At 44.4% G+C, this 18643-nt stretch overlaps 1 protein-coding gene and 1 long non-coding RNA gene across 2 annotated transcripts in view; one reads left to right on the top strand and one right to left on the bottom strand.

Annotated features, from left to right (window-relative positions):
- The window catches only part of LOC102462858 (uncharacterized), an 82774-nt gene extending 81457 nt beyond the window's left edge, over positions 1–1317 (top strand). Inside the window, exon 7 of the long non-coding RNA XR_012897317.1 lies at positions 1018–1317. This is a non-coding gene — a long non-coding RNA (uncharacterized LOC102462858). The remainder of the gene's footprint in view (positions 1–1017) is intronic.
- The window catches only part of KAZN (kazrin, periplakin interacting protein), an 846942-nt gene that overhangs the window by 535643 nt on the left and 292656 nt on the right, over positions 1–18643 (bottom strand). The window lies entirely within an intron of this gene.

Below are 18643 nucleotides of genomic sequence, written 5' to 3'. Positions count from 1 at the left end.
CACTTTTAAAAGATACGCTAAGATCCTAAGAGTAAGGACAAATTGATGAAAGCACATTGTGAGGAGGACTTTGCAGGATAAGGTCATTTCATTATATAGACTCCTCTAGAGGAGGAACTGAGATAACTACCGATGCTTAAAATATCACTGGCAACACAGCAATGTCTGTTAGAACCTCAGGAAGCCAGGCAGACCTTTCAGAGAAACATTCTGAACATTACAATGTTTCATCAATAATTTGCCACGAGTATAGTGCTGAAGAAATGATAAAACCTTTGATTTATCTCTACTGTCCTCAGATGCCTTCAGCAAAGCACACTCTAGTGATTGTACACATTGATTTATTGCAGCATAGCTAATCTGTATGTACAGGTACACAAAGGAAAAAAAAGTTGATCCTCAAACATTTAACCAGTCTATTGATTTTTCTATTTAACACAATATACACACCCATCCGTTGCCGCTCCTGAGGATGGGAAAGCATAAGCAGAATGTTACTGCCTATGAAGGGTTACTGATGTGACTAACCCTGAATCTTAGGGTGTGTCTAGACTACAGGGAAATTTCAAAAAAAGTAACCTTTTTTCGAAAAATCTTTACCTGCATCTAGACTGCTGCCACCTTCTGTCGACAGTAAATCGACAGAATGCAGCGGTTTTGTCGATGGCGGTAAACCTCGTTTTACGAGGAATAATGCTATTTTCGACAGATTGCCACACAGCTTTAGGCCTCTCAGCAACCTGTGGGAACCCCGCCTGTGGCCTGACACTTGTCTGTGCTGCTTGGCCATGGGGTGTGTGTGGTGGGGGGGCAGGGGGAGCAGGATGGTGGCCTGCACATCTTCTGGGCTCCAGGGAAGCTGTGGCTGCTGGCCAGGCCACACCATGCCTTACTGAGACCACATCAGCCTCCTCTGACCCTAGAGGACAAGCACTGACTGCTGAGAAGGAGGGCATGCCCTCTCAGGGAAAGTGTGAGCATGCGTGACTGACGACTTTTCCTTCTTGTCCTCCACAGCTGGACCAGCTGACCAGGAGGGGAGTGCCACACCTGTCCCACCACCCAGACGGCTGCAGGGAACCCGTCGGCACTGGCACACATATTTGGACATCTCCAAATATGGACAACGCCAGCACATCTCGTTCCTGCAAGGGATGCACGAGGTATTTAACCAGAGGATGCAGGCGGAGGCACAGTGGCGCAGTTGCTTGCTGGATGAGTTTGCTGTTTGCACTGCTATCCAGGAAGCCATGGCCTTCCTCGGTCCCGTGCCTGTTCCTGCTCCTCCTGCTCAGCCTGCCCCCCCTCGTCCCCTGCCCCCCCTTCACCCTCTGTCCCCCCTCACCCCCTGCCATCCCAGACCCAGGTACAGCCCCACCTCCTGCCCAGCCCCCTACTGTCCCAGCCTGCATGCGCGGCCATCTCCGAGCAGGCCTCTGTAGCCAAGGTGGCAGGGGCTCTTCATCCAGGCAGCACTCTCAGCCCTGAGCCTCCCCCCCCCCACTTCCAGGTTGACATTCCCCTCCCCCCTTCCAGGTTGACATTCCCCTTCCCACCTGTGAGAGTCAGTAAGGGTAAAGTGCTTACCCTTCTGGGCTCCAGGGAGGCTGTGGCTCATCGTCCCACTGCTCCATAACAAGCCAGTCCCACCAGTCTGAACTGGTGTCCAGCCTACAAACTCAGCTCTGCAGGAATAAGTTCGGCGGCAAGGGCAGTGGGGCTGCAGCCCGAGTGAGGGGCTCAAAGCTGGGCTCTGAATCCAGCTCTGCCACAAACATCATGATAGTCTCATGAAGATTCAGCAGAACTTCCAGCATCAGAGTGTGGGGGCCATCGCCTGCCCAGGGGCAGCTCAGGCTCCATGGCCAAAAACACAGTGAAAAGCAGAAAAAAAACCCTTAAAAATAAACTGCTGTGGTGTCCGAGGAAGCAGGGCAACCAGAGCAAGCACTGCAGCAGCTTTTCTTTCCCTCCAGGAAGTAGGCAAGCCAGAAGCAGGAGCAGAGCAACTGTTGTCCAGGGGGGGATCCCTTTAAGCATGCATCTCTGCAAAGAGCAGGCAGCAGCACCTAGAAATAAAGGCTGCCCCCATGCCCTGCCAGAAGCACTTCTGGGTGCCTTTGTCTTTCGAAAGAGTGTCCGGCAGTCTGGATGCTCTTTTTCAAAAAAAGAAGATCGATTTTTCGATCCACGTTATGCAATCTAGACGCTCTTTTTCGACAGAGGCTTTTTCAAAAGATACTTTCAAAAAAGCCTCTGTCAAAAAAGGTGTGTAGAATAGACGTACCCTTAATGTAAAGGCCTCACTGTGTTTAAATTTATCAAAAAGGAAGACGGAGAGGCAACTTGATTGTAGCACATAAGTACTTTCATGGGGAGAAAATAGTGGGTACTAAAGGGCTCCTTAATCTAATGGAGAAAGGCAGAACAAAAGCCATCACTGGAAGCAAAAACCAGACATTCAAATTAGAAAATATGCACAAATTGGAACAGTGCATGTGATTATCCACTGGAACAAACTACCAAGAGAAGGAATGATTTGAAAGCCCCAGGAGACGGGGAATCCTTTGTGGAAACCAAATGTATATTATTTTGCTATGTATGGAAGTAACTGGATAAAATTTAAGGGCCTGTGATAGACAAGAGATCAGTCTAGGTCTGAAGTTCACAAACTGGGGGGTTCAGAGCAATATTCCCTCTAATCTGTTCCATCCATGTGTGGAATAATTTTTATGTGCACCAAGGCATGTGCAAATGTGCACCACCAATAGAAACACAAAACCTAGCTGTGGGGGCTCAGTTAATCAGCTGGGCAGCATTTGAATCTTGCCTGGGCAGTTGCACAAGTGCTCAGCTTACAGGGAACACTGGTGTGGAATGAATTCCATGGAGGAGCTTTAGGGAATAGTGAACTTTTTACCCATAGCAATGAGTAACCGGCAAAGTGGATTCCTCCAGACATACCAGGCCCTCAGGTGGTGCTATGCATTTTTGATAGATTTCTGTTCAAATTGTGTAGCATTACACAAAATTGTTGCCCCCATTTGCTATGGTGTGGGATGCACATTTAATTGTAAGCATCAACCATAAATGCAGATTTGTTTTTGCTCTGGATCGTTGGCTCATTCATGCAATAGGAAAAAAAAAACAAACCCTGTTCTGGTGAAAAACAAAGAAGCCAAAACTGAATTAAGTGAGGCAACACTGCCGTACACATTGATGTATGCATTTGTACGGCTGGGGAGGAGGGTGGGAGGTGTAATCTACTACACAGCAGGGAGGTGTGATCGAATAAGTTTGAGAATCACTAGATGAGATGATCCAGTGGCCTACTGTGACCTGAAACTGTATGGCTACGTCTACACTGGCCCCTTTTCCGGAAGAGGCATGTAAATTTCACCAGTCGTCGTAGGGAAATCCGCGGGGGATTTTAAAAAAGCCGGAAAAGAGCATCTACACTGGCCCCGATCCTCCGGAAAAAGTGCCCTTTTCCGGAGGGTCTTATTCCTACTTCAAAGTAGGAATAAGACCCTCCGGAAAAGGGCACTTTTTCCGGAGGATCGGGGCCAGTGTAGACGCTCTTTTCCGGCTTTTTTAAAAGCCAGAAAAAAGCGGCGGACATTTTTATTTAAATGCCGCGGGGGATATTTAAATCCCCCGCGGATTTCCCTACGACGACTGGTGAAATTTACATGCCCCTTCCGGAAAAGGGGCCAGTGTAGACGAGCCCTATGAGTCTACAATCATGCTAACGGTCCCCGTGAAGTCAATGTGAGGAAAGATTTTTCAGATGAGTCAAAATTTGCAACAACATAAAAACCAAGCAGACAAGCCTCATCAGGCCGCTGGGCAAGGCAGGGGGGAGGGGCCTGCTCCGCAAGCCCAGAAGGGGCGGGACCTCAGGTGAAAGGGGCGGGGTTGGTACTAGGAAGTCTTCAGCATCTCCCAGAGAGCGCTGCACCTCCCCCGGCAGCTCTGAGCGCTGACCAGAGTGCACAGCATGGCATGGCGCTCCAGTAGAGATTTCAAGGGCCCAACTCTGGCCCATGAAGTCAGGCAATCTGCTATGGCTGTGGTCAGGACCAATACTTTAGAGAATGACAATTCTCTCTCACCCACTTACTCATTTGGTTCCATACTTTGGATGGGGGGGGTGACATAAGCATGGCCACACTGGGTCAAACTAAAGATCCATCTAAACCAGTGTCCTGTATTCTGTCAGTACCCAGCGCCGTGGGCCCTGGAGGGAATGAACAGAACAGGGAATCATCAAGTAACCTATCCCCTATCACCCATTCTCGGCTTTTGGGCAATTTCCTTATCCAGCCCTTCAATAAATTATCATGAACACTGAAGCGTGAGAGGTTGATTACTCCATTATCTTAGCCTGCATAACTACCATTGTTATTACTGGTGGTAAATTTATCCAGGCCCATTTAAAAATAGCCGTCAGATGTGAGTCTTTGACATTCTGTGGCAAGGAGTCACTCAGATTTGCTATCTGCTTTACGGAGCATTGCTTAACTTACTGGAAATGTACCAGCCTTTAATTTCATAGAGTGTCTCTCCCTCTCATCATAATATAGGCCAAGGCGACCAGGACTAAGGGTATCATTCCATAATACGCTAAAGGAGATACATTTATTGTAAGGACACAACGTGACCAGTTTTCTGCAGAACAAGTCGACCTTCATTTCTCCGAGAGTCACAGTTAATGCCTAGCCCAGCCCAAAGATGGTCTGAGACAATTTGCTCAGGGGTGAGGGTGTGCTTTGGTCTCAAGGTGCATCTACACTGCCCCCTAAACAGTGTACAGGGGAACACTACAAAGCCCGGGACTTAAATATCCCATGCTTGATTTGCATCTTCCCATCTGGGTGTCATTTTTTGAAATTTACAAGCCTGGAATAACTGCACGTGGCAGTGAAACGGGCGTTTGAAATAAAGCCCTATTGCGAACTACCTGTTATTCCTCCTGCAATGAGGTTTAACAGGTAGTTCAAAATAGGGCTTTATTTCGAACGCCCGTTTCACTGCTGTGTGTAGATGCGGGCAGGTATTCTGGGCTTGTAAATTTAAAAAAAAAAAAAGAAAAGAAAAAGGCGCCCGGCTGGGAAGATGCAAATCAAGCATAGGATATTTAAATCCTGGGCTTGATTTGCAATTCTGAATGCCTACATTTGCAGCCCTATTCCGAAATAGGCTGCAATTGTAGACATGCCCTATGGGAACAGGACTGGTCTCTCAGAGCTGATCATGAAATGCTTTTCCCAGCCTGTGAAAATATTCAAGGTTTTTCCATCCTGACTTGAAACAAAAAGTCAAATACCTTTTAAAATGTTTGCAAAACAAAGGTCTGAGAATAATTTGGAAATGTTTCCAGGTGGTTTCAATAACTTTGAAACAGTTTGCTTCTATTTTGACTTTTAAGTCTTTTAAAGGCAATCAATTAAATGTTCAAAACAAGAAGACAATTTGATCATAAAAAAAAACATCCAAGGCTCAATTTTTCCAAAAAGTAAGTCATCATAGTTGAAAAACTCACTCCTTGCCTACAGACAACCCCTTAACCTCATACAAATTCTTTTCAGTAATCATGCGACACACCTCCATCATAATCATCCAGGAATCCACCCCTGCAATCAGCTCCGGTGCCAACTCTGACCACACATCTACACAAGTGATTTTATCACAGTACCCAACAACATCAGCCACCACATCAGGGGCTCATTTAACTGCACATCGACTAATGTAATCTATGCCATCAAATGCCAGCAATGTCCCACTGCCATGTATATCGGCCAAACTGGACAGTCTCTGGGAAAGAATTAATGGACACAAATCAGATATCCAAAAAGGCAATACACAGAAACCTGTTGGAGAACACTTTAACCTGCCTGGGCACTCATTAATGGATCTCCATGTCACCATGTTGATTCAGGCCAATCCCACAAGCCAAATACACAGGGAATAGTTGGAACTTAACTTCAGTTACAAGTTTAATCCTTATGCGAATGGAATGAACAGAGACATTGGCTGGCTGGCACATCCTAAAGACTTAACCAACCAACCAAACAATGGAGGCACTAATTGTTCTTATCAGCTTCTTGTAACTACTTCAACAATCTATTCACCGTCTTTTTTTTTCCTCCTTCCCTCCATTCCCTTATTTATTCTTGGATCCGGGCTGCTAATACTCCAGTCATCTGAAGAAGTGGGTTGTGCCTATGAAAGCTCATGATACCATCTACATGTTTTGTTAGTCTTTAAGATGTTACTAGACTATTAATTGTTTTTTAAGTTTTTCACTCCATTATATTACCCAGCTTTCACTCATAATTCATGTGATGTCATCATTTCACTAAATCACCACCAATCAGCAAAGAATCTTTCAGCCTAGACAGGGCTTGAATTTCTAATTTTTTTTTAAAGAAAGCAGAATCTTTATAATAAACATAAACCTTTGCAACACTAATGAGGGGCAGGAAATAAAGTTTAGTTGTCTTACATCAGCGTTCCTGTTTGTCACATCTATTCCAGATTTCTATGTAATCAAGAATCAAATAAAGGACACGAGTCCAATTTTTTCCCATTGCACTAATGCCTAGTTTATTTTTGTGCACTGACACCTAAAAAATGAGGAGGTTAATTTCAGAATAATAGAAATAATTGGGAGGTGAGGAGGGCAGATTTGAAGACCCAAGAGTCAGTCAATTGGTAGCCAAAAATAAATCTGCAAAAGTAGAGTTCTGCTGTTGGCAAATGCAAACAGATACAAAATAACAGAAGAAGTGAGAGGCAAAAAAGCATCCTTTAAAAAGTGGAAGTTAAATCCTAGTGCAGAAAATAGAAAGCCACATAAACTTAGCAAGTAAAGTGTAAAAATGTAATTAAAAAGGCCAAATAAAAATTGAAGAACAGCTAGCAAAAGACTCAAAAAATAATACGTTTTTTAAGTCTGTCAGCATCAGGAAATCTAATAAACCACAAATAAGGCCACTGAATGATCAAGATGCTAAAGGAGCACTCAGGGATAATAAGGCCTTTGCAGAGAATCTACATTTATTCGTTTCATTGATCTTCATGATTGAGGTTGTGAGGGGAGATTCCCAAACCTGAGCCATTCTTTCTAGGTGACAAATCTAAGGAACTGACCGAGACTGAAGTGTCAGTAGAGAACGTTTTGGAACAAATGATAAACTTGGTAGTATTAAGCCACCAGGACCAGATGGCATGGAGCTATGAGTTCTGAAGGAACTCAAATGTGCAATGGCAGATCTACTGACTTTGGTTTGTAGCTCATCATTTAAATCAGCTTCTGAACCAGATGACTGGAGGACAGCTAATGTGACACCAATTTTGGTAAGCCTAACTTCAGTATCTTGTAAACTGGTTGAAAATTGTAAGGAGCACAGAATGATGAAACACATAGGCTGTGTCTACACTGGGCCACTTATTCCGGAAAATCAGCCGCGAGCTGCGGAATAAGCTGCGAGCTGTCTACACTGGCCCTTGAATTTCCGGAAAAGCAATGACGCTCTACTGTACAAAATCAGCCGCTATTCCGGAAAAACTATTCTGCTCCCGCTCGGGCATAAGTCCTTATTCCGGAACACTGTTCCGGAAAAGGGCCAGTGTAGACAGCCCAGTAGTCTTTTCCGCAAAAAAGCCCCGATTGCGAAAATGGCGATCGGGGCTCTTTTCCGGAAAAGCGCGTCTACATTGACCACAGACGCTTTTCCGGAAAAAGGGCTTTCTGGAAAAGCAGCCTGCCAATGTAGATGCTCCTTTTCTGGAAAAACTGAAAACGGAATAGTATTCCGTTTTAAGCAGTTCCAGAAATTCATGCCAGTGTAGACACAGCCCTCGATGAACATGCACTTTTGGGGAATTCTTTGTGGGGGTCAACAAGTGTGTGGACAAAGGAGATCTAGCGGCTATAATGTACTAGATTTTCAGAAAGCCTTTGACAATATTCCTCAACAAAGACTCTTAAGAAATGTAAACTATTGTGGGTTAAGAGGAAAGGTCCCTTCATGAATATATAACTGGTAAAAGACAGGAAAAAAGGTAAGAATAAATGGTCAGTTTTCAGAACAGGGAAAGATAAATAGTGGTGTCTCCCAGAGGTCTTTACTGGGTCCAGCACTAGTCAAAATATTCATATGAACTGGAAAAAGGGGTAAACGGTGAGGTGGCAAAATGTACAGATGGTATAAAACTACTCAATTTAATTAAGTCCAAAGCAGACTACAAAGAGTTACAAAGGGGTTTCACAAAATCAGGTGACCAGGCAATAAAATGGCAGATGAAATTCAATGTTAATAAATGCAAAGTAATGGAGATTGAAAAATATAATCCCAATTCTAGATAATGAAAAGATGGGGTCTAAATTAGCTGCTACCACTCATGAAAGAAATCTTGGAGTCACTGTCATGTTCTCTGAAAACATCCACTCTATGTGCAGTGACAATTAAAAAAACAAATGAAATGTTAGAAACCATTAGAAAAGGGATAGATATTAAGACTTAAATATCATATTGTCTCTATATAAATAGAAGATTTACCTGGCATTGCTCATGTCCTTCAGGGCAGGGGGGCTGGGTGGTGGTGGTGGGAGGGGGATGCAGGAATCAGGACAGGCATTTGGGAATGTAAGAGGCGGGGGGGGGGGGTGTGTGTGAAAAGGCTCAGGACAAGGGGTGCAGCAGCAGAAGTCATGAATCATAGAATCCTAGGGCTGGAAGAGACCTCAGGAGGTCATCGAGTCTAGCCCTCTGCCCAAACCAACACCAACGAAATCATTCCGGACAGGGCTTTCTCAAGCTGGGACTTAAAACCTGTAGGGATGGAGATTCCACCACCTCCCTAGGTAACCCATTCCAGTGCTTCACCACCCTCTTAATGAAATAGTTTTTCCTAATATCCAACCTAGACCTCCCCCACTGTTTTATTTTCTGGAACTGCTAGGCTGTGTCTACATTGGCCCCTATTCCGTAATAGGGATGCAAATGTAGCACTTTGGAAAGTACTTGAAAGTAGGAATAAGAGATCCTCTGGAAAAGAGCTTATTTTCCAGAGGATCGCGCCCAGACTGGCGCTTTTCTCCGGCTTATCTACAAGCCGGAAAAAAGCGGCAGCCATGTTAATGCAAATGCCGCGGGGGATATTTAAATCCCCTGCGGATTTGCCTATTCCAAAGTGCTACATTTGCATCCCTATTATGGAATAGGGGCCAATGAAGACACAGCCCTTGTGAAGAAAAAAATCAACGATTCACCCAGCTCTAGTCCATACATGGAAACTTTCAGATCTATAATACTGTGCAAATATAGACTATATCCGAAAACATATCACTATAAAGATTATTTACCTGGAAGAACATAAAGACCCCAGGGCTAAGATATATCACATAAATGTATAGGAACATTTTTATAATGCTCCATTTCATCCCATTAGATTGAATCTGTTACGGTCCATTGAATCAATAGGTACTTAGAGTCTATTAAGTTAAAGTGGATGTACATAGCATGGGAGACTCTTTTAAAGCACCATTAAAGACTAAAGGCCTGAGAAAGTTTCATTAGAAAGTAATTCTGAGCTACATGAGCCTTCTGACTTGCTTGAAACCAGTGATTTTTGTTTCTGAGCTTTGTTTTACTAATTTTTTTTTAAATATAGTTAGAGTGGGTCTGAAATTTGGAGGGGAAAAAATTAACACTGGTTTCATTAGGTGCAGTTTATGAGTGAAAGTATGAATCAGCTACCATTTCCTGAAATAAAATAGCATCCAGAGGCCCCAAGGATGCTAGGTGCTGTACATATCCGTAACTAAAGACGGAGTTTTATAGTCTAAATCTTTTAGTGTGTGTGTGTGTGTGTGTGTGTGTGTGTGTGTGAGAGAGAGAGAGAGAGAGAGAGAGAGAGAGAGTCTGTTTGTTCAAGAACTCCTCCTAAATAGTAAAAACTAGGGCCACCAAATTTAGTATGCAGCTTCCTCTTCTTCTAATGTAAAGCAAGCTCAGGGTTTGATTGTCCCAGGACAACTGGAAGCCCTCAGGAAAAGGACTGGTTTCCATAACATGCTAGTGGAGGGGCTGCAGTTCAGAGGGATGTAATATGAGAGTGGCAACTGGGGGCAGTGAATGCAGCACAGAGCTATCCTGCAGAGTGTCCACTGGATTCAACTGTAGCACCAAGGGGGAGACCAACAGGGTTGGGGCTCCACCATCTTGCCTGCCAGCACACCAAGGGTATGTCTAGACTGCATCCCTCTGTCGACATTGCAAATGAGGCAGGGATTTAAATATCCCGTGCCTAATTTGCATAAAAATGGCCACCGTGTTTTGCCGACTCAGAACGTTGTCAGCAAAAAGCAGCAGTCTAGAGAGGGATCTGTGGCGAAAGAAAGCCTTTTATGACAGATCCTGTAAACCTCCTTGCAGGAGGCATATGGGATCTGTCAAAAAAGGCTTTCTTTCTCGACAGATACCCCTCTAGACTGCCGTTTTTTGTGACAAAGTGCTGAGTCGGCAAAACACGGTGGCCATTTTTATGCAAGTTAGGCATGGGATATTTAAATCCCTGCCTCATTTGCAATGTCGATAGAGGGATGCAGTCTAGACATACCCCAGGTAGCCCCCCTAGCCTAAACCCTCTCCCTGCCCCAAACCTTGATTGCAGCACTGGGGAGGGGGAGAAAAAGGCTCGTGGTGGCCAGGGAGTCTGGAGAGAGAGAAAATGCCCCTAATATATGGGATCCCCATGCCCTGATCCCTTCCTCACTCACCAACCCTCACTCTCCCCCATCTCCAAGCCCCGACTCCTGCACCCTCACACTGCCAGCCCCCTGTCCTGAAGGACCTGGGCAATGCTGGGTTAGTCTGCTAGTTGATGTTTAAAGCTTGGAGAAAGATATTATTGGTATCACCACTTTAGTAGTGGAAAGCTGAGGAACAGAGAGACCAGGTATATTGCTCGTGGTTACACAGTAACTTGATTGCAGAGGTGAGAACTGAACCCACAGCTCCCCTCTGTGCTTAAATCTTAAGATCCCCTTTGCTTTCTTGGTTATGGTGAGAAATTTGAAGGAATTTATAGATATTAAGGTCAGTGTTTTAGAGGTGTTGACTACTTGCTGTTTACATTTACTACAATGTAACACTGTAAATGTTCTGGCACTCTTGAAAATCAGGCTCTTGGTAATCATATGTTGGCTGTAATGTCGTTTTGGATGTTACCCCAAACAAACTACTTCAGAGGGATTTCTGCTTTTGCACATTCTACATCTTTTGAAAAGTTGCAGACTTTCTCTTTCCTTTTAGAAGTTAGTGTAAGAAGGGAAAAATGAATGATTGAAGGGAAAACAAATACACCATAGGCATTATTCACTGTATTTGCATTCTGTAGTAGAAAGGGCACAAAAGTGGAGGGGGGAGGGGAGCCAAAAATCTTCACTCAAAGTTGATGAATTTTAGTTAGATTGAAAAACAGAAAATGTCACATCCCTGAAAGCTTTTAGGAAAAGATTTTTGTTTGTGGCAAAAAAGGGATATATTTAATTTAAATGTTTTAAATTAAATATTTTGACCAGGTCTACTAGCTTCGAACAGGCTGAGTAGAAATCACATTATAACAAAACAAAACAAAACAAAACAAAAGGCGAGAGAGAGAGAGAATTTCAGGGATGAGGCCGGTGACCCCTAAAAATGATTGGCTTACTGTGAGGTGCTGTGAGTTTAAATGGGATCCTCTCACTATGTATTTAAGAACAGAAGTAATTTATTGCATGCACTTTTCATTGTTTCACTTTAGAATCTATTTACTCCACCACAATTCAGGGCAACCAGAAGAGCAAAGCAAATACAAGGTATTTGCTGCTGCCACTACAGGTTCTGAAATATGCATGTACTCTTGCAGCCGTTTTCTATCCATCTTCTGTTCCAATGAATGCAACATCAATTTGTACCAAGTATATTGAGCAGTTCTGTAGACTTGACCTTCAGAGAGTGAACCTGGCTCTTGCGTTGCAGTGGAAGTGCTTAGATACGATGGTGATGTGTATTTTAGAAATACACTAGGTGGTGGTTAAAAGTCAATGTCACAATCCCCATCTTAAAAGTTCCTTTTCTCAGGCAAACACCAATTGACTAATGTGCTTGCTACAAAATGGTTACTGGGAATCTGATCTAAATGTCCATTCCAAGAGTTTCAAATTCCATTTTTATGCCATTTCCTGATTCTGGAATCAGATTCCTATAATGGGAAATTAAAGGCCTGGTCCTCTGCTACATTATTCCTTGGACCTTGCTTTACTGGAATGAATAGTTTGTTTGTTTGTTTGTTTGTTTGTTTTAAATAACAAGAACAAATTGGCTTCACTCCGCATGGTAAAAAATTCCCCGCAGGGGAGGCTGAAGGTTAAGGTCCATGCATAATATGCTATTGAGTTATTCAATCACTAGAATTACATTCCTCTACTACTCAAAACTCAAACATCCCTACAATGGATCCTGAATAAATACAACTGCACTTTAGCTTCTTCCTAGCTTCCCCTGAAATATTGCACTACACTCCAGTTTATCTCTACTTCTGACTGCCCCTCCAGGATAATCTGATTAGAGAGAGAGGAGGATCTGGGAGCTTTCTGCATTGTTTTGCCTTGTTCACACTGCCTATTTCACATTAATCAAACTGATGGTTTCAGCGTTCACGATGCAGTTGATACAGAACAAGGGCAAACAAAAGGATTAGACAGAATGCATCGAGCCTTCAACGAGCACGTCAGTGAAAACGTTATTTCTGTCTGCTCAAAACCGATGCTGATGGAACATTTTGGATTCAGTAGTCAGTAAATATGAAAGCACACAGGGAATCAGAAGTGTTTTCCAGCTTCTTCCTGGGCTAAATATACAGCACACACCAAAGTACTTTCATTCATGGTTATAAATGGGGGCCTGAATCTCCACTGCCTGGTGCCTTGTGGTGGCTATTTATATCTCTGCAAAGAGGATGCAAAATGCTACCAAAGCTGGTACGGGACGTATGGGGTTGTGCCAGCATAGGCTGCATGGAGACTGAGTCCCAGAATGGGTGTGTTTTGCATAGGTATAAATTGATGTCTCATGGAGCAAGGTCATGGAGAATCGGGAGGCCTTAACTTCTTATAGGGACTCAGCTTTTAGGGATGGGAAAATGTCTAAGAGGCAGGGGAAGGCATTGCCTTCCCAAACTGCCAGGCATGGCGCCGCCCACCTCCGTCCTCAGAACACCCCCTACTTCAGCGTGATTGCTGGGCTTCAGCCATGCTGAGGAGGGGGATGCTGGCCTGTGCTCCAGGGCAGGAAACAGGACACCTGCCTTCCCTATTCTCCAGGGCCGGGGAGGCTGGGACTGCACACAACCTGCCCTCTTTGTGCTCCAGGGCTGGGAGGCTCCCACAGGGGGATGAAGGCTACCACAGGGAGACTTGCTCCCACAGGGGGGTGGGACCTCATGCAGAAGGGGCAGGGCTGGGAGTGTCATAGAATCATAGAATCATAGAACACCAGAACTGGAAGGGACCTCGAGAGGTCATTGAGTCCAGGCCCCGGCCCTCATGGTAGGACCCACTCCTGCTGCTGTCCCCCCCATGCAGGGGGCAGATGCAGCTTCTGTTGCCTGACCCCCAGTGTTGATACTTGCCAACTTGCAGACTGGCTCGCGTTTAATAATAACAATATTTAGCTCTGACATAGCACTTTTCGCCAGTAGATCTCCAAGTGCGTCTGTGATCGGGGACATGGGGAGCCAACTGAGATCACTCAGGGTGAACTGTAAAGAATGAGGAACCCACTGCCCAAAGCTGGCAGATTTACCAAGCCAGCGCAAAACAGCTTCTATAATACCTTACTGGTTTCCTAGAAGCCAGCAACACAATTCCCTTAAAGCAACCCAGCCTTAGGTCCACCCAGATGGACATAAAGAGGATGAAGTTTAATAAAGACAAATGCAAAGTGCTCCACTTAGGAAGGAACAATCAGTTTCACACATACAGAATGGGAAGTGACTGTCTAGGAAGGAGTATGGCAGAAAGGGATCTAGGGGTTATAGTGGACCACAAGCTGAATATGAGTCAGCAGTGTGATGCGGTTGCAAAAAAAGCAAACGATGATTCTGGGATGCATTAACAGGTGTGTTGTGAGCAAGACACAAGAGGTCATTCTTCCACTCTACTCTGCGCTGGTTAGGCCACAGTTGGAGTATTGTGTCCAGTTCTGGGTACCGCATTTCAAGAAAGATGTGGAGGAATTGGAGAGGGTCCAGAGAAGAGCAACAAGAATGATTAAAGGTCTAGAGAACATGACCTATGAAGGAAGGATGAAAGAACTGGTTTATTTACTTTAGAAAAGAGAAGACTGAGGGGGGACATGATAGCTGTTTTCAGGTATCTAAAAGGGTGTCATAAGGAGGAGGGAGAAAACTTGTTCATTTTGGCCTCTGAGGATAGAACAAGAAGCAATGGGCTTAAACTGCAGCAAGGGAGGTTTAGGTTGGACATTAGGAAAAAGTTCCTAACTGTCAGGGTAGTTAAACCCTGGAATAAATTGCCCAGGGAAGTTGTGGAACCCCCATCTCTGGAGATATTTAAGAGTAGGTTAGAGAAATGTCTATCAGGGATGGTCTAGACAGTATTTGGTCCTGCCATGGGGGCAAGATGACCTTTCGAGGTTCCTTCCAGTCCTAGTATTCTATGATTCTATGATTCAGACATCCAGGACATCCAAGTCAAGTATGATGAGGATCATTGAAGATCTTATTCATAATATAAGGAAGTTCTACCAATCCTAATGGATCGGACACATTACCTCCCAGGTTAATGAATATTTGTGATCTGACCCCACATACTCACTTATAGACAATTCTTATTAGCTAAAATAAAAATTATTTAAAAAGAAGAGAGAGAGAGAAAGAGAGAGTGTGTATTGGTTAAAAGAGATCAGCATGAGCACAGTTCTGAGATCCATGGTAGAGATGTTAAACTTTGTAGTGGTAAGGAATTATTTTAGAATTTAGTCCATAGGTTATATTCCAATGTCCAACATCATATTTAGGGTGCTCCATTTTAGGACTGGGATCTCAGTTCTTATATTTTAGGCTCCCGCTGCATGAAAACTTAAGCTGATCTGAAATGAAAAGGATCAGTTCCAAGGAGTCTTTTATACAGATCCAGGTTTCTCTTCACAATTCAGAGTCTTTAAGGCCTGGTCTACACCCGGGGATAAGTTTGAATTGAGATACACAACTCCAGCTATGTTAATTGTGTAGCTGAAGTCAAAGAATCTTAACTTGAATTTTGGCGCCGCCCGCACTACGGGAAGTCGACGGGAGCATACTCTTCCTTTGACTTCCCTTACTCCTCAGAGGAGCTGGACTATCGGCATCGATGGGAGTGCCCTCTCAGTTCGAATTAGTGTGTCTTCACTAGACCCACTAATTGGAACCCTGGAAGATTGACTGCGGCTGCTTCGATCTTCTCTGTAGTGTAGACACGACCTAAGTGAACAATAGACAATCCTGGAAACTTCCAAATAGACCTATTTCCCAAGCATCGCATGTAATTAATTATATGGATTAATATGAGGAAAATGGTTTCTACCATTCACAGATGATTTGCTATGCACTTCAAAGAGATATTAATACAGGCAGTCCCCGAGTTACACGGATCCGACTTATGTCGGATCCGCAGATACAAACGGGGATTTTCTCGCCCCGGACGACGGGAGCGGCGGACGCCCGGTCCTGCCGCCCCCGTCCTCCAGGGCGAGAAAAGCTGCTCTGCCTCTCCCTGGTCTGCTGGGGGAGGGGGAGAGAGGAGCCAAATCAGCGCCGCGGTCCCGCCCGGGTCCTCCTCGCTTTGCTCAGCGTCTCCCTGGTCTGCAGACCAGGGAGACGCTGAGCAAAGCCGCTGAGGACCCGGGCGGGATCGTGGTGCTGATCTGGAAGCGCCGCGGTCCGGCCCCGGGCTTCCTGGAATCAGCCGCTGATCAGTTTCAGCAGCAGCTGACTTGGGGATGCCTGGGGTTCTTAAGTTGAATCTGTATGTAAGTTGGAACTGGCCTCCAGATTCAGCCGCTGTTGAAACTGATCAGTTTCAGCAGTGGCTGAATCTGGACGCCAGTTCCGACTTACATACAGATTCAACTTAAGAACAAACCTACAGTCCCTATCTTGTACGTAACCCGGGGACTGCCTGTACAGTATAGAAAGGAACCTTTTGGTTACATTGTTAACCTCTAACAATGTAGATGTCAACACACAAAACCACAAACATTATCTACCAGTATGTCTCTTAAAGCAGTGTGGGGATCCTTTTTGAGTAGGGGGCCAGAGACCAACAGGAACATCAGTCGGGGGCCGCACACAAGTAAGAAGCAACCCCCCCCCCCAAACAAAATCCCACTGATACAGCCCCTGTCTGAGCAGGAGAAAGACACTCCCCACATTCCTGTTGCACACCAGACACTAGTGGGGGCCAGGCTAGTAGACTTTGCATGCTCCAGCCCTGTGGGGAGGCAGCGGGGGGGGGGGGTCTCAATTCAGGCAAGCTATGGGCCATATCCAGTCCCTGGGCCTTAGGTTCCCTATCCCTGCTCTAAAGGTTGAATTTGGGTCATTTATTCTGTAGGATGCTTAATACTTTCTGCAGCTTCACAATCTTAAACACAAATAGTGATAGTGATAGAAATGTAGCCGTGTTAGTCTGGTGTAGCTGAAACAAAAATCAAGTGTCCGTCTGCTATGTACATTGGACAAACGTCTCAGACACTTCGCCAAAGGATCAATGCCCACAAAACAGATATTAGACAGGATCACAAAGAAAAAAATTTCTTACCATTTCAACCAGAAAGGACATTGTCTCAACGACTTGATTACCTGCATCCTGCTTCAAAGGCCTTTTAAGAGTGCACTTGAAAGAGAAACCTCTGAACAGTCATTCATGCTTAAATTCGACACTTTACACCTAAGTTTGAATAAAGACTCTAATTATCTTACCCATTACAAAGATAGCTTCCCCAATTATCACCTCTAATATCATTAGCTCACAGACATTTACCTCCCCCCCATCCTCCTTCTGTTCTGAAATTTGATTTGTCCTTTTCATATGTGTTCATTTTTTTAAATTGTATCCTTTGGTATATATGGTTGTGACAATTTTCTTCCACTATTTGATCTGAGGAAGTGGGTCTGGCCCACGAAAGCTTATCACCTAATAAATCATCTTGTTAGTCTTTCAAGTGCTACATGGTCCTGTTTTTTGTTACAAATAGTGATGATTTTCTTAACTGACAGAGACAGGTGTCCATTATGTTTTTGGTCTCATTCCTTCCTTACTTTGTTAGCATGCTTTTGAAAATATGCCTACCTATGCCTTCTGTGGCCTGAATCTAGGTAAGCATCTGACTGTAACTGGCCTCCACAGATTTCTTTCTTTTTTTACATGCAGCTTGTCTCAATTTCTTTGCTATTTTACACTAGGTACAGTAAAGGCGAAAAGCAGCACGATCATGTATGGCTTCCCTCTTCCCTGGCTTTAAATTCCAGCCACACTTCCACCCAAAGGGAAAGATTCAACTGGAGTTGCCTTTTCTGCACTCTGAAATCTCCCAAGTCAATCCTCAGCCTCTAATAAATGCAGCTGATCAGAGGGTTTAGCCACTTCCGAAGGCAGAGCTCAGTTCCTGGTCAGCTGCTAATGGACCAAGGTTCCCTGATTTAAATGCGCCTTTGAAGCAAGCCCCTCTTGCCTGACAAGAATGTGATGTTGTGAGCCAGGTAGGTCAGAGAAAGGCAGAGAGAAGCTGCGTGGTTAGATGCCACTACTGCTCTTGTGTAGATAATGGGGCACCTGAAATGATGCTTTACAAATCATCATAATGTGGCAATTGCATATTAGTAAATTGGTGCAAATGGCTTGCCAGAAAATTAGGTGTTTAAGGGAAATTACACACAGTGGGATCCTCATAAAGTCATTCTCGGTTACCCGAAGTCCTCCCAGTTACTGTATCCAGCGTTTCTCTGTAATGAGAACTGCACACAGCCATGTTCTGAAGCAATGGAGTGCTCGGCCCTATGGGGACAGGTGCCATGGAAACACCTTAAAAAGATAGAGACTCTCTTTCTGTCTCACTGTGAACAGTTTCAGTAAGCCCCAGTTCATCTCTGTGAATATGCTGTAAGGAAACAACCCTCTTTCAGCCTTCCCTGCACTAAGAAAATGAAATGTTCCAACCCATGTCACCTCTGTAAATTACTATTAATTATTTTTATTGCAGTATCACCTCAGAGCTCTAAGGTGCAGGCACTGCATGGACACAAAGTAGTAGACAGTCCCTAAGTTAAAGAGCAATTTAATAGACAAGACAGAAACAGGAGAGAGGAAAGGGATATGACATATGGAGTGAACACTCTGATGACAGAAGATGTAAAGACACAGATTCATTGTACCTCCAAAAATAGTTACGGGTTGAAGGATCACTGGGTACAACTAGTGGTTGGAGCAGGAATTAGAGTTGCCAGATACTTTCACACAAAATACCAAACATGGCAGGAAAAAAACGGGTTGAGCAAAAACGGGAGACCAAAGTTGTTGAGTTAAAAAAAA

This window comes from Pelodiscus sinensis, chromosome 23 (genome assembly GCF_049634645.1).
Source record: "Pelodiscus sinensis isolate JC-2024 chromosome 23, ASM4963464v1, whole genome shotgun sequence".
NCBI lineage: Eukaryota > Metazoa > Chordata > Testudines > Trionychidae > Pelodiscus > Pelodiscus sinensis.
The sequence above is the reverse complement of the archived record's forward strand: the minus strand, read 5'-3'. Positions and strand labels throughout refer to the sequence as shown.